The following is a 15,640-nucleotide window of genomic DNA, read 5'->3' on the forward strand; positions in this document are numbered from 1 at the left end:
AGTATGAGGCATCTTTAAACTTAGTTGACCAAAGCACCCTTTTCCTGGAGACTAGTGTGCCATGGAACCTCACTTTGGGAAATGCAGATCCAGTGCAATCCTTTTTTTTTTGAAACGGAGTCTCACTCTGTCGCTGAGGCTAGAATGCAGTGTCGCAATCTCTGCTCACTGCAACCTCTGCCTCCTGGGTTCATGTGATTCTCCTGCCTCAGCCTCCCAAGTAGCTGGGACTACAGGCACCTGCCACCACTCCTGGCTAATTTTTTGTATTTTTAGTAGAGACAGGGTTTCACCATGTTATACAGGACGGTCTCGATCTCCTGACCTCGTGATCTGCCCACCTCGGCCTCCCAAAGTGCTGGGATTACAGGTGTGAGCCACTGTGCCGGGTACCAGTGCAATACTTTTATTTTACAGAGAGAAGAACAGGCCTAGCCCAGTGAAGGCCATGAGGCTAGGAAGGTCTGGCTCCCAGGTCAGGGCACCTCCCTGTGACCATATGGCTTCTGATGTATCGTGTGATGGTGGATAGAAACCATTCAAGTGTGTGTGTGTGTCAAAGAGAGAGACAGACATATATACACCCCTTGGCCAGAACTTCACTGCTGTGGCAGGTAGTATTTGCATCCGTGCCATCTTCCAAAAGCATTCGGCCCCGGCCGCCCACCCTTGCCCAGCACCTGGTGATTCCAGGCCTCTCAGGGGCCCACTCTGACCGTCGGTGTCTCTTCCCACCCTCTTCCCTGTGATCCAAGCCGAAGTTCTGCCGTGCAGTTTCTGCCCACTCACTTCAGAGACACAATACAAAACAGTTCTCAGGAGTGAGCAGGTGACAGTTGGGGAGGAAGGAGGGGAGCCCTGGGGGTTGTGGTGCCACTGGCAGCCCCAGATAACACGGCCTGCATTGCGCAGCTCTGCCTCGGCCCTGGGCTGCCCTTGGACAGGGCCACTGGATGCCACTTGCCTCTCTTTCCCTTTGGCAAAGAGGCCTCGGAAACAGGACTTATTAGGAAACCAAAAGTAAACAGCTCAGCCTCTCCCCAGGGCCCGTGGAGCCTGTTGTCCCGGATGGAAGGGGTTGGTGCCAGCGGCTGCCTAGATGATCTGTGGGGCACGTTCGGGGTGGAGGGGGCTGGGAGCCGCGGGGCAGAATTTGGCAGTGAGAGAAGCACTGCAGAGGTCATCGTAGGCCTGACTTCTGGGGCACATCGTCAGATTGAGGTCGGGGAAAAGGCAAAACTGCAAGCGCCTTCCTCATGCTTGCTTCACAGCCGTGCAGCTTGGAGCTGAAAGCAGCCAGAATAGCCACTTCCTTTGAGTTAACGCAGGTGCCGTCCTCCTCCTGTGAGCCGCGGCTGCTCACGGGACCACAGGGGAGGGACCGCGGGGCCTCTGAATCAGACATCACTTTCTGCTCTGCCGCATTGGCCCCTCACACACAGCACCTAGGGACAGACGGTTCAGGAGTCAGAGACGGGGATGCCAGGCGACCCCGGCACGGAGTCGGTCACGCACGTTTCCTCCACTGTCCTGACCTGCCCACTTCCTCCTAACCCATTTGGCTGAGCTGATACTGATGTTCTTAAGACAGCAAAAATCAGTCAGTGGGGCTTGGGCTCTGAGATCTGCCTAATATTTGTGGGAACCACAGATGGGCCTCCCAGGGCAGGGCTCAGAATGGATGGCCGGGATTTTAACTCGTGGTTTCCTGATGGTTTGGGAAGGACGTGTGAAACATCCTCCTCTGTGGAGTCTCCCTTCGCCCCACCCCTAGAACCAGGGGGTGCACATTTCCCTCCTGCCGTATGTATAATCAGGGCTCCCATGCGTTGATCCCTGTGGTGTCTCAGGCACCACGCCCAACTCTGAAGTCTGTATGTGCCCTTTAATCACTCGGAGGATGCTGGGGATTGGATATGATCATTCACAAGGTGTAGATGAGAAACCTGAGGCTTGTCTTGCCTGTGTTCTCCAGCAAGGAAGTGACAGATAATTTTTTTTGTTTTTTGGAGATGGAGTCTCGCTGTGTCACCAGGCTGGAGTGCAGTGGCATAGTGTCGGCTCACTGAAACCTCCGCCTCCTGGGTTCAAGTGATTCTCCTGCCTCCGCCTCCTGAGTAGCTGGGACTACAGGCGTCCGCCACCATACTCAGCTAATTTTTGTATTTTTAGTAGAGACAGGGTTTCACCATGTTGGCCAGGATGGTCTCGAGCTCTTGACCTCGTGATCCACCTGCCTTGGCCTCCCATAGTGCTGGGATTACAGGCACGAGCCACGGCGCCTGGCCCAGAAGTGACAGATAATTTAAGCCCAGTTCCATCTCTCTCGTCCACACGTGCAGCGCCTTGCCAGTGGAGAAAATGCCCATGTATGCTTCTTTCCCTTCCTGCCTTCCTCCCTTTCTTCTTTCCTTCCTTTCCAACTGGGCTTTAAAGCCAGGTAGAAATCTATCATCTGCCTGTCTCATTTTGTGTGTTAGGGAGGCTAATCCAGGGTTTACTGTATGACTGTATGAGAACCTCCTAGTAAAGTATCTGACAGCATCGCTGTAAAGGATAAATTGGTCATGAGAGGTGTTGTGGGTTCTAGTGAGAGAAATCAGAAAACCACCTAGGCCATTTAGTGAGCATTAATTTTCCAATAACATCTCCCTGCACTGTTCACATCCCTGAGCGGGTTCCGTGTCTGTCTGCTGAAGAAGCGGAAGCATAAACCTTCTGGGAGTTCCTGCACCCTTTAATTGCCTGGAGGATCTAAAACAAGTAACAGCTTTGAAGATGGTTCAAATGTATCCTGGAACTTTCCCACCCAGACGCCAAGATGCTTTTGCCTTTAAAACTAATAAGGCACTTGGTGCAGTGGATCACACTTGTAATCCCAGCACTCTGGGAGGCTCCGGTGGGAGGATCACTTGAGTTTAGGAGTTCCAGACCAGCCTGAGCAACGTGGTAAAACCTTATCTCTACAAAACATACAAAAATTAGCCAACTGTGATGGCAAGCGCCGGTAGTCCCAGCTACTTGAGAGGCTGAGGCTGGAGGATCACTTGAGCCTGGGAGGTGGAGGCCGCAGTGACCCATGATCATGCTACTGCACTCCACCCTAGGTGACAGAGAGAGACCCTGTCTCTCAAATAATAAGTAAATAAAATAAAAGAAAGAAAAGAAAACAGAAGCCCAAATCCAGAAGGTACTTACTATTTTTATATTTTTGGGAAAGTGAGATTGATTGATTGATTGATTGATTGATTTTGAGACGGAGTCTCGCTCTGTTGCCCAGGCTGGAGTGCAGTGGTGCGATCTTGGCTCACTGCAAGCTCCACCTCCTGAGTTCACGCCCTTCTCCTGCCTCAGCCTCCCGAGTAGCTGGGACTATAGGCGCCCGCCACAATGCCCAGCTAACTCTTTGTGTTTTAGTAGAGACGGGGTTTCACCGTGTTAGCCAGGATGGTCTCAATTTCCTGACCTCGTGATGTGCCCACCTTGGCCTCCCAGAGTGCTGGGATTACAGGCGTGAGCCACCGTGCCTGGCCAAAAGTGAGATTTAATAAAAACAGATTCATCAAAGAAAATGTACAGACATGAAGGGAACTATTAACCTATTTACATGGTTTAGGTCAGGCGTGGTGGCTCACACCTGTAATCCTAGCAGTTTGGGAGGCCGAGGTGGGTGGATCACTTGAGGTCATGAGTTTGAGACCAGCCTGGCCAACATGGCGGAACCCCATCTCTATTAAAAATACAAAAATTAGCAGGCATGGTAGCGCACACCTGTAATCTCTGCTATTCGGGAGGCTGAGGCAGGAGAATCACTTGAACCTGGGAGGCGGAGGGTACAGTGAGCCGAGACTGTGCCATTGTACTCCAGCCTGGGCAACAGGAGTGAAACTCTGTCTCAAAAAAAACAAAAAACAAGAAACAACAACCAAAAAAACCAACCATATTTATGTGGTTTAAAGTGTTTAGCTGTGTGTGGAGAGATTTCAGACTGTCAGGTTTTAAGTAGCAGCTTTTCTTCTTCCATGATGCATTAATATTTGTCCCTCAAGCAGTAGCAGGAGGGAACCAGAGGCTGTGTTCTACAATACAAAATCTAGCCCCATGGCCCTGAAAAATGGCCTCTGCAGAGAACCGCCACTACGGGTGAGCAAGATGTTTAAAGTGAGCTGGAATTAGGAACTATCTTATTTCTTCACTGAATATAATAAACAAGGACTTGTATTGAATCTGAAGAACACCAGGTTTTATAAAATCCCCCGTCTCTCCTCTCTTTACTTTTTACTTCAAACATGTTAGATTGCGTTCTGGAGATACACAAACTAGAAAGGGCATTGTAGGAAATGGTTAAGTACGTTGGCCCTTCGGCATTCTTGTTGGTCTGTGTAAACATGGGTGGGTTATTTCAGCCCTGCCAGTGTCAGGAATCTCGTGGGAGAAATCATAGGGGTGGTGTAGGAGTAAATAGAATAATCTATGTAAAGCTCTTGGAATGGTGCCGGGCAGATGGTGCGTGCTGGTAGCAGCTGTTTGTCACTATTGTTTTGCTTATTGTTGCTGTAATTCCAAGTTCTTGCCTTCCAGGTTCTGGTCTTCCTGCCAAGGGGCCATGCATGTGCATAGATACTCAACTGTGATGGATATAAAGGGTACTGTAAAAACGGGCACTACCCAGACCACGTGGGTCAGGGAGGGCTTCCTGGAGGAAGTGATGACCCAGCCTTGTCTCAAAGGACACGTTCAGTGACCAAAGAGAGCTGTGGGGAACACGAACATTTCAGGGCCTGTTGGGGTAAGGCGACTGTGTAGAGCAGTGCTCCTCAATCTTTTGGACGCCAGGACCAGATTCATGGATGACAATTTTTCCATGGATGGGGTGTGGGGAAATGGTTTCGAGATGATTCCAGCGCATTATATTTACTGTGCACTTTATTTCTATTATTATTACATTGGAATACATAATAAAATAATTCTACCACTTATAGTGTAGAGCCAGTGGGAGCCCTGAGCTTGTTTTCCTGCAACTAGACAGTCCCATTTGGGGGTGATGGGAGACAGTGACAGATCATCAGGCATGAGATTCTCATAAGGAACGTGCAACCCGGATCCCTGGCATGCGCAGTTTTCAATACTGTTCACGCTCCTATGAGACTCTAATGCCACCACTGATCTGACAGGAGGCGGAGCTCAGGCGGTGATGCGAGCGATGGGGAGCGGCTGTGAATACAGATGAAGCTTTGCTCGCTTGCTGCTTCCATCCTGCTGTGCAACCTGGTTTCTAACAGGCCCCAGAGTGGTACTAGTGCATGGCCCGCAGGCTGAGGACTCCTGAGAACCTATGCTTAGAAATGAAGAAAAATCAGCAGAGAGCCCTAAAAGCCAGGCAGGAGAGGAGGTTCAAGAGGGAGAGAAGGATCAGCTCTCCAACCTCCTGGAGAATTTAAGAAAAATAAAAAATGTCCCTTGGATTTAGTGACAGTGAAGTCATTTGTGCTTCCATAAGGATCATTTCAATCAAGCGGTAGAGAAACAGCCCAGTGGTGTGCTGGTAAGTGTTTAACAACGGGCTCTTGGGGAGGCGTTGGGAGGAAGAAGAGGTCCTGATCTGTAGCATTTACCCATTTCCATGGTGTAAAGACTGTCCATGTGACTAAAGCCACCAATCGAAGTCACCGAATCCAGATTAGGAAGGGATGTTCATAGACCATGTTCCGGCTGTCTCCAGAGCGTGCCTGAAATAGCCCGATCTCCACAGTCATGGTGGCGGCCAGGTGACAAGGCAGGGATGGGCGGGTAGCTTGATGTTTCAAGTTCGTAAACTTTCTGTGTCATTCATTTAAACAGCATGGTAGTGTATCTGCTGTCCTCTGCGGCATCTCGATGCTGACATTTGTCCCTCGCCTCCTTTCTGTCGGCACATTCTGATTCTATGGTGTTGTCTCCTCCCCATTCTCAGCAGCTGTCTCTGCTTCCATCTGCTTCTCAGAAAAACCCACCATGTTACCGTGAAGAAGCTGACATCCGCCTTGCCCCGTAGTAAATATATAATGGGATGTCAAGAACAGAACGGAAGGCTTTGAGCTTACAGCCTCGTGGGGTTTATCACTGCCACAGTTCAAGGCAGAAGGTGTCCTGACCAAGTGATACGAGTGCTCGGGTCCACTTGTCAGGGACAGTCTTCACAGTGGAAGGTGACTTTTCCTCTCTGGGCCACCCCGATGGGTGATCTGACTTTAGGCTCAAAAAGCAACCTTTTGGTCTTAATCTGGCTCCTCAAGTAGAATTCCCTTACTCGAATGAAAATACATGTACTTTCCAGCCTAACCTGACTTTTCCTGTCTTATTGTTGGTGAAAGGTTTCTATTCAAGATTATGTATGCATTGACTTTCTGGCTAATACATCAGTGTTCTGTGAGTTTAGTTCTGTGAGTTTAACCCCTTAAGGGAAAAGGTAATAGCAGCAAACACTTAAATAACCCTCAGTATATACCAGGCATTCTTAGGAGTACTTTATGTATTCAACCGTGTAGCAAACCTGTGAGCTGTCCATTTTATTGATGAAGAAACTGAGGCACAGAGATGTTTAGTGCTTTGTCCAAGGTCGCATGAGAGAGTGTCAGAACTGAGTTCTGAATGTAGGCCTTCGGGGTTCTGGAGTCTGTTTCCTAATCACCACCTTCTGCTGGTTCCTACCTGGCGAGCCCCAGAGATGAGAATGAGACCCTGGACCCGCGGACCCCATCAAAGTGCAGACAACCCGGGAGACTCCACCTCCACTACTAAACACAGGCCCTGTGCCTATCCCTGGAAGGAAGGGATGCATCCGAAGCCATCCTAGAGCCTCCAAGAGCCCCCTTCCATGTTGACATCCTGACATTCCCAACCCTGCAACTCCTCTACCCTCTCCTGGTTTCTTTGGTTTCCAGGGACTAATCCAGGCATTTTCCAGCTCCAGATCTGCTTCCAGGTGAGGAAGCTCCCCCTGGGCCTGAGAAGACATCTCTGGTTGGGAGGAGCTCTGCTGTGTGGTACTTGCCTGCCCACTGAATGAAACCTGTCCCCTTTGTACCCCCAGTTCCCTGAATGTTTCAGAATGCCTTTTTTTTTTTTTTTTTTTTTTTGAGACAGAGTCTCATTCTGTCACCCAGGCTGGAGTGCAGGGGCGCAATCTCGGCTCACCGCAATCTCCGCCTCCCGGATTCAAGTGATTCTCCTGCCTCAGCCTCCCAAGTAGCTGGGATTACAGATGCGCGCCTCCACGCCCGGCTAATTTTTTGTATTTTTAGTAGAGATGGAGTTTCACCATGTTGACCAAACTGGTCTCGAACTCCTGACCTCAGGTGATCCACCCGCCTTGGCCTCCCAAAGTGCTGGGATTACAGGCGTGAGCCACCGCACCCAGAATGTCGTTCAAGTTTTATTTTTGCCCCAGGTAATCCTACTAATGCCTTATTTCTCCACTTCATGAAGCATTTCATTTCTGAAGCCAGTCCATTAAGGGGCTAATAAAAAGGGAACTTGCTGGACACAGTAGATAAAATAAAAAGCACTCCCTCTTAAGATGTTCCTCCCTGGCTCTGCAGTGCTGTGTGAGAAGAGAAATGAGGCATTTGCTTTCTGTCCTGTCTTTCTCTGGGACCTTAAGGGAATGCTGCTGTGGGTTGTTTCAGAGCTTCCATTTCCAAAACTCCGGCCTGGAACGAAGGTCTACGAGGCACCTTCAAGGGTTATAGAGAGACTTTGTGGAAGCACAGAAATAACTTTGGAGGGGGAGAGGTTTCATATTCTCAGGCATGTTTACACATCTGTTGTCCCAAACTGGGCTTTAATTAATTAATTAATTACTTTTATTTTTTTAGAGGCAGTGTCTCACTCTCTTGCCCAGGCTGGAGTGCAGTGGCATGATCATAACTCACTGCATCCTCGAACTGCTGGGCTTAAGAAATCTTCCTGCCTCAGCCTCCCAAATAGCTGGGATTAAGGCATGAACCACCATGCCTGGCGTCAGATTGGGTTTTGATACTGTGGGTTTAATGGTGTCCTGATGTGCCAGGAAGTTGACAGGATCAGGGCAAGAGTCAGTTGGATTCCCCCCAGCTGTTCCTAGTAGAGGAAGAAGACCTTTGCAAAGAGAGAAGGTCGGTCCTGGATGGGTGTGCAGGTCGCATACGCCTCTCCCGGTGCAGCTTGGTTGGGCAGGTCAGTCTGAGCACGTGTGTGATCATCTACATAAGGAATAGCTGGAACCATATGTTCTTCAAAACACCTAGAGACCTAAAAGTTCCATGATTTTGTTGACAGCGTAAAATTCTAATACCTTTTGTTGTTATTATTGTTGCTTTTTTTTTTTTTTTTTTTTTTTGAGAGGGAGTCTCACTCTGTTGCCCAGGCTGGAGTGCAGTGGCACCATCTCAGCTCACTGCAAGCTCCGCCTCCCGGGTTCAAGCCATTCTCCTGCCTCAGCCTCCCGAGTAGCTGGGACTACAGGTGCCCACCACCACACCTGGCTAATTTTTTGTATTTTTAGTAGAGATGGGGTTTCACCATGTTAGCCAGGATGGTCTCAATCTCCTGACCTCGTGATGCGCCTGCCTCGGCCTCCCGAAGTGCTAGGATTACAGGTGTGAGCCACTGCGCCCAGCCGTATTGTTGCATTTTTTAAAATCCCTCAACTTAGTGTAGTCTTGGCACATGGTGTTATAAAGCAAATACATGACAGGGATCTATCTTTGGAGACTGTATCTTTAAGGAATATGATTGTTAAATAGAATGAGTGTCCGCATCTCTGTCTCAAGACCTGACTAGATGGTGTGTGGAGTGGTGCCTCCGTCCCTCGATCATTGGCAGGAATAAAGGTAGTTGAAGCCAAAGATTGAACCTTCACTTTTCCCTACAGTTGAGGGCTAATTAACTCCAGCCTTGTCCAAGAACTCAATTTATAGCATCCTTAAGCTCTTCTTCTAGCAACCTCAAGACTCCAAGAAACTTTTTAAAAAAGCAAGCTGTTTTCCACAAACAGAAGTTTAGGAATCCACATCCAGAATTTCCACCTTCTAAATTGGCACCTAAGCGTGATACATGGCTCCCTATAATGGGCAGCTCTTGTTCACGACAGCAGCACGCTAGTGGTAATATCACAGCCTGTGGCATTACATGAGACTGTGACAAGCCATTAAGAAAAAAACAGGCCAGCATTATTGAAATTCCTGATTGCATTTCCATCATCTGAAATATGCGAAGCAGCCTTGTAAATGACAAACTTTTTCTATTTTAAAACTTTGGAACCCATTTCAGCACTCTGTCCATACAGTGGTTGAGAGTTGCAAGAAACATTTTTCTTATCGATATCTACTACTTTGCTCTGTTAGCTTTTTTTTTCCCCCCCATCTTTTAGACATGGTCTCTCTCTGTTGCCCAGGCTGGAGTGCAGTGGTGCGATTCCAGTTCATTGCAACCTCTGCCTCCAGGGTTCAAGCGATCCTCCTGCCTCAGCCTCCTGAGTAGCTGGGATTACAGTCATGCGCCACCATGCCCAGCTACTTTTTGTATTTTTAGTAGAGATGGGGTTTCGCCATGTTGGCCAGGCTGGTCTCGAACTCCTGACCTCAGGTGATCTGCCCACCTCAGCCTCCCCTTTAAAGTGCTGGGATTACAGGCACTGTGCCCAGCCTCTGTTAGCTCCTATTCTTCCAAATGGACTGGCTATGACTTTATTATTAAAACAACAATAACAACAAAAGCATTATAAAGTAAATAAAATGAAGAGCCACGAAAGGCATGGTAAGAAGTAATCTTCCCTTGCCTAAACTGTACTGAAGCTGAAGGCGTCAATTGTATTTCATCCCACTGTTATTTCTGTTTACCATTTGTGTATGTGTTTCTACTTGCAATGCTGTAGAATCATTGACTCATAAGAACGTCAGATGAAAGGGTCCTGGACCATCTGAGTGAGCACAGTCTCGACATGGGAATATTATCTGTTGACTCCTAGCTAGACAGGACTATCAGCAGTGGTGCAGTTGCTATCTTCCAAGACAGCACCCTCCATTTGGGGACAACCTAACTATTAGGAAATCCATTTTTGTGTTTGAATCTCTTGCTTTATAAACTTTTCCTGTTGGGACTATGTCATAATGATGACAGTGATGGATAATTTCATGGAGTGCTTCCTGTGAAATACTGTGCTTAGGACTTAAGATAGCACCTCATTTAATCTTTGCAAGAATTTTTCAAGGCAAGCAATAATATCCTGATTGGAGAAAGTGACTTGCCCAGTAAATGTGGGCGTCTGATGGCAGAGACTGTGTAATAATACCATGTTCTGATGCCTCTTGTTTTCTCTGGCCCCTCTTCTTTTTTTTTTTTTTTTTTTTTTTTTTTTTTGGAGACTGAGTCTGGCTCTGTCGCCCAGGCTGGAGTGCAGTGGCCGGATCTCAGCTCACTGCAAGCTCCGCCTCCCGGGTTTACGCCATTCTCCTGCCTCAGCCTCCCGAGTAGCTGGGACCACAGGCGCCCGCCACCTCGCCCGGCTAGGTTTTTGTCTTTTTTAGTAGAGATGGGGTTTCACCGTGTTAGCCAGGATGGTCTTGATCTCCTGACCTAGTGATCCGCCCGTCTCGGCCTCCCAAAGTGCTGGGATTACAGGCTTGAGCCACCGCGCCCGGCCTTCTCTGGCCCCTCTTCTATACTCAGTTTCTTAACCCCCTCTCCCAGTCCCATCAGGTATTGTTCCCAGACCCCTACCTGTCTCTTTCTGATTGTTTTCAGTTTTGTAACATTATTAGAGCTAACTCCCAATACTTTAGATGTGAGCTGATCTTTGTAACAGACAGACAGTGGAACCCTTTCCTGGCTAGTTCTGAACAAAGTGTTCAGTTGGGATCACATTTACTTTTTTTTTTTTTTTTTTTAATTTTGAGACAGAATTTCGCTCTTGTTGCCTGGGCTGGAGTGCAGCGGTACGATCTCGGCTCACTGCAACCTCCACCTCCGGGGTGCAGGCGATTCTCCTGCCTTAGCCTCCCGAGTCGCTGGGATTACAGGCGTCTGACACCACGCCTGGCTAATTTTTTATACTTTTAGTAGAGACGGGGTTTCACCATGTTGGCCAGGCTGGTCTTGAACTCCTGACCTCACAATCCGCCTGCCTTGGCTTCCTAAAGGTCTGGGATTACAGGCATGAGCCACCGCGCCCGGCTAGGATCACATTTCCTTTTGTAGGGGCAGAGTTTTGGGTACAGTTGAGTTTTTTCTTTCTTTTTTTTTTTTTTTCTTCAAGGTAAGCGATAATATCCCAATTATAAAGGGAAGAAAACTGAGAGGTAGAGAAGAGAAAGTGACTTGGCCAGTAAGCGTGGGAGTCTGATGGCAGAGGCGATGTAATAATACCATGTTCTGCCCATCACCTCCATCACACAATCCCTGTTAACTTACAGCTGCCCCATACTCTACTTTTCTCCTTAGTTATTATTTTTTAACCCAGGACAGGTAGGGTAGGGTGATGTTAAAGGAGCCAGACTGCCTTGATTCTCACACCAGATTTTCTACTTTGTAGCTCTTATCACCTAGAGCACTGGACCTCTCTGAGTCTCAGTTTCCTTATCTCCAAAATGGGCTTGGCAACAGGAGTTCCCTGTGTGGGTTGTGAGGATTGAATTAATAAATACTGGGAAGCCCTTCACACACACACTGCCGTGTAGCAAGTATTCACTCGGTGTTGTCACTATGCCCTAGCTTTGCTGTTGTTGTGTGCACATGTAATCCAGATTGCTGACAAAAATAGGCAACTGTGGATTGACATTATATACACATTTAAGCAAATGCAACCATATGCATCTCTTATGAAATTAAAATACTGTACAGTTATATTTTGCATGTGTTCCACATATTGTAATAGCCATAGTTTTATATATTACAAAGTGCTAAATAACTATTCACTTTATGGGGTTGAATGCACAGAAATAGGTGCTCCATACTTGAATGGGCAATTGAAATAATTTTTGAGGGAAATTTTGATGACTGTGTAATAATTGTTGCCTTTCTTGCTGACTTTATATTCTAGCTTCTTTTTAAATTTTGACTAAGTCTGTGTTGAGAGGCCTTGATAAGCCCTTGGAAACCTCCACCCCACCTACCCCAAATTATCTGGTCACCCCTTAGGGTGCGCCCTCACCCTCCACAAGGCTTATTCACCATGTGCACTAGGGCTACCAGCTGTTGTTACACAGGGACTCGGATGTGTCTCATATCCTCTGGTTCTTTGAGTACCAGCCATACCAGCTATTGTGTTAGAACCTGCTGACATGGAGTAATCAGCCCCAAGTCTCCATCCTTAGAAGTGTGTGTTCAAAGAATTACAACCCAGTGTGGCCCAGCAAGCATATTACCAGCTAATCAACTCAGCAGGTGCCTGGACCTGGGGCTTCCCAGTGAAGATGACGTTGGAGATGGGCTTACAGGGTTGGGGGGCTGGGAGCTGGAGGACTGAGAACCGATTCTGAGGAGGAATGGCAGGCAGAACTCCTGAGAGCTCCAGAGGGTTCCTGAGCAAGGAGTCTCCGGGACCAGGGGATGGGCGGGAGGAGGCAGAATTGGTGGAGTTAGATGAGGGGGCCTCCTGGGCCACCCCTAGGAAGGCAGACCCAGGTCCCTCAGGTGATTGGGAGCCATTGGTAGCTTTCAGCAAGAGGAACTCACTATTTTTGAGTCTCGATTAAGATTTGCTGCATTTTGTATTTCATTTCCATCTGAATAAGAAAATATACTGGAGTAATTAATGTATTCAAGTATAGGTTCTGGAGGGAGGTTGTTCAAATTCTTTGCCCCTCTTTGGAAATGGAACTTAGGAAAGGAGTCTGAGTGTGTGTGTGTACGTGTGTGTAGGTGTGAGTGTGTGCACTTGAGTGTAGGTAGGTATGTGTGCATGTGTACATGTAGAGTTATGTGTGTGTGTATATCGGTGTGCATGCATGTGTGTGCATGTTTGTGTGTAGGTGTGTGTGTATTTGCAAGTGTGTGTATAGGTGTGTGTGGTTTGTAGGTGTCTATATGTATAGGTGTGTGTAGGTGTGTAGGTGTGAGTGCATGTGGGTGTGTATAGTGTGCATAGGTGTGTGCATGTGTGTATAGGAGTGTGTAGTGTGTGGATGTGTGTTGTGTGTGCGTGTGTATAGGTATATGTGTGTGCTCGTGTGTGTATAGGTGTGGGTGTGTGTGCATGTATGTGTGTATAGGTGTATGTGTGTTTGCAAGTGTGTTGGTGTGCATATAGGTGTGTGTGCATGTGTGTGTGGGTGTGCGTGTGTGTTGGTGTGTGTATAGGGGGTGTGTGTGAGTGTGCACATGTGGGTGTATGTATAGTGTGTGCTTGTGTTGGTGTGTATAGGTGTGGGTGTGTGCATGTGTGTTGGTTTATGATAGGCGTGTTTGTGTGTGCCTGTGTTGGTGTATATAGGTGTGCGAGCGTGTGTGTATGTGGATGTGTATATGTAGGTGTGTGTATAAATGTGTTAGTGCGTGTGTGAATGTATATGTGTGTAGTTTCATATGAGTGTGCACATGTGTGTTTAAAATATGGTTAAAAGTTGGTAAGGAAATAGGAAGAAATGAAATTAGTTTTCCAAGTGTGGGCAGCCTTGAATATTTTAGTCTTATATAATGTTTCAGAATTGATTGAATAACAAAACGAGTTATCTTGGACAGTAATTGGAGTAGCTAACATTTATCGATGCTACAGGGAGACAGACTGTTCTAAACCCTTTACATGAATTACCGCATTAAATCCTCGAATCAGCCTCTCAAGTAGCTACTGTTTTTACCCACCCTTTACGGAAAAATCCAAACGACAGAGAGGTCAAGTATCTTTTTTGTTTTGTTTTGTTTTTTGAGACGGAGTCTCGCTCTGTCGCCCAGGCTGGAGTGCAGTGGCGCGATCTCAGCTCACTGCAAGCTCCGCCTCCCGGGTTCACGCCATTCTCCTGCCTCAGCCTCCCGAGTAGCTGGGACTACAGGCGCCCCAGGCCACGCCCGGCTAGTTTTTTGTATTTTTTAGTAGAGACGGGGTTTCACCGTGTTAGCCAGGATGGTCTCGATTTCCTGACCTCGTGATCCGCCCGTCTCGGCCTCCCAAAGTGCTGGGATTACAGGCTTGAGCCACCGCGCCCGGCCGAGGCCAAGTATCTTCTCACCAGCTGGAGTAGAGGAGGCAGGACCCAGGTGGTCTCTGTCCTGAGTCCATATTTATTATAACTGTTGAATTATCGGACACCCACTTCAGTGGCATTTATTCAGTGAAATGTTTGGGGTGCGGGGAAGGGGTGGTGGTGACCGGAAGTTTAGCCTGGGGATCGCCTTTTCAATATCCCTGTCTCATCATAAAAATTCAAGGCACATTCTAATCAACTAAGCACTTCACCGGGAACTTCTCGTAAGCAAGGTGAGTGGTAGATTTGTTTTCCTCAAGGATGCAAGCAGCTGATCGAATTGGGAGGAAAGTTATTAGTTGCAAAAGCATTTAAGCTTTGCAGTAAGATGACTAGTGCACCAAAGGAATCGTGACTGTTAAGCCCTGTAGCTGATTAACTGGTGGTATTATTTTATTTTTAAATGTTGTAGTTTTTTCACAACAAACAAAGCAATGTGTATTCCTAGAAGACAAATGAGGAAAAATACATCAGCAAAAAGGGGAAGAACACTCATATAACTCCAATAGCCAGAAATTCCCAGTGTTAACTCCTGGCGTCACCTAGGGTAAATATCCCCATTCGTCTCTTCTTGCCCCCAGAATAAATTAGCAGCAGCTTTTCCTGGAGCAAGGGAACAAGCCACTTGTGTGGTAGGCAGATATGCAGACTGTGATGGCTAGAAAGTGAGGCATCCCAGGGCATGGCAGTTGGTATTTTCTGCTTTATGGGAGAGCCTTTCTTCTCTTTAAGGAGAGAAGTAATTTTCTGTCCCACCTGCACCTGTTTTCTGGCCTTGGGACCAAATGTCAAGATCCCGAGTGGCGAGCACGCCCTTCCTTTGGCTTTTCTAGTTGCTGAGATACCTGCCGGGTTATTTTTTTCTCCTCCAGATTGCGTGTCTCTGATTCACCAGTGACACAAATATGGAACAGTCACATAAGACAGAAATGAGGTGGGGAGAAAAAGCATGTCACTGAAATGCTGGTTTCCACTGGTGAGCTCCTTGAAATCCTGATAGAACATTTTCCACATGAAACGTGAAGTGGTGTGCTTTTCAGAACATTAATTGTATTAAATAGCCAAACAATTGGATTACAGCAGTTTATCTGTACTGATTTTGCATTGCCATTTCAGAATTATCTCTTTAATTGCTACCTCTTCAGTAAGGTTTAGGGTACAATACTGTCACTATTTACATAATCATTTGCATATTTTGTATTAATTCGCATTTGTTTTGGATCTATGTATTGAGAGGTGACTTAATTAGATCCAACGGTTCATGGCTTGTGATCAGCAGCCGATTCAGAGCTTTCTGTTTCTCTCCTTCCTCTTCATTATTTCCTCATTTCCTATTCCTCCCTCCATAGATGTCCACTATAATGGATTGCTAAATCTCTTTGAATACACAGGCATCCTCCTAATTTTTTTTTTCATTTCGTGGTGTGCATGTATGTGTAAAT

At 47.2% G+C, this 15,640-nt stretch overlaps 1 protein-coding gene across 5 annotated transcripts in view; it reads left to right on the forward strand.

Annotated features, from left to right (window-relative positions):
- CAMK1D (calcium/calmodulin dependent protein kinase ID) overlaps positions 1-15,640 on the forward strand; it is a 489,620-nt gene that overhangs the window by 263,762 nt on the left and 210,218 nt on the right. Inside the window, exon 1 of one of the 5 annotated variants that reach the window (XM_077945766.1) lies at positions 5,225-5,545. The exons of the other annotated variants lie outside the window; for them this stretch is intronic. The gene's annotated coding sequence lies outside the window, so the exon portion shown is untranslated. Of the gene's footprint in view, positions 1-5,224; positions 5,546-15,640 lie in introns of those variants that run through there. 5 annotated transcript variants of the gene reach the window in all.

Source organism: Macaca mulatta, chromosome 9 (genome assembly GCF_049350105.2).
Source record: "Macaca mulatta isolate MMU2019108-1 chromosome 9, T2T-MMU8v2.0, whole genome shotgun sequence".
Classification (NCBI taxonomy): Eukaryota; Metazoa; Chordata; class Mammalia; order Primates; family Cercopithecidae; genus Macaca; species Macaca mulatta.